The sequence below is a fragment of the Hyaena hyaena genome, unplaced genomic scaffold (assembly GCF_003009895.1).
Source record: "Hyaena hyaena isolate Hyena2069 unplaced genomic scaffold, ASM300989v1 scaffold_1165, whole genome shotgun sequence".
NCBI classification, from domain to species: Eukaryota; Metazoa; Chordata; class Mammalia; order Carnivora; family Hyaenidae; genus Hyaena; species Hyaena hyaena.
Genome location: NW_024081794.1, coordinates 48117 through 48598, shown reverse-complemented (window position 1 = coordinate 48598; position 482 = coordinate 48117).

Sequence of the window (482 nt, the reverse complement as noted above, 5' to 3'; positions counted from 1 at the left end):
AGAAATTATACATTTCATTTTTTGCTATAAATACATATAAGGGAATGTGAATTCCAAGCCCACTTTATGGGTTATTATCCCTGCTACCACCCCTCATTTCTCCAAACACTAAAAAGCAGGAGGAAATAAAATGCCTACCAGAGCTTCTTTCCTACTACAATACTGTTTTACCATCAAATACAATGACAAATGGATCATTTTCTATGATGTCTGGCTAATTAGAATCCTTTTTAGGAGTGAAATCTGTTAGAGGTGCCTGGGTGCCTCAGTCGGTTAAGCGTCCGACTTCGGCTCAGGTCATGATCTCACAGTTCATGGGTTCAAGCCCTGTGTCGGGCTCTGTGCTGATAGCTCAGAGCCTGGATCCCAATTCAGATTCTGTGTGTCCTTCTCTCTGCCCCTTTCCAACTTATGCTCTGTTTCTCTTTGTCTCAAAAATAAATGAACATTAAAAAAGTAAAAAAAAAAAAAAAAAAAAAAAG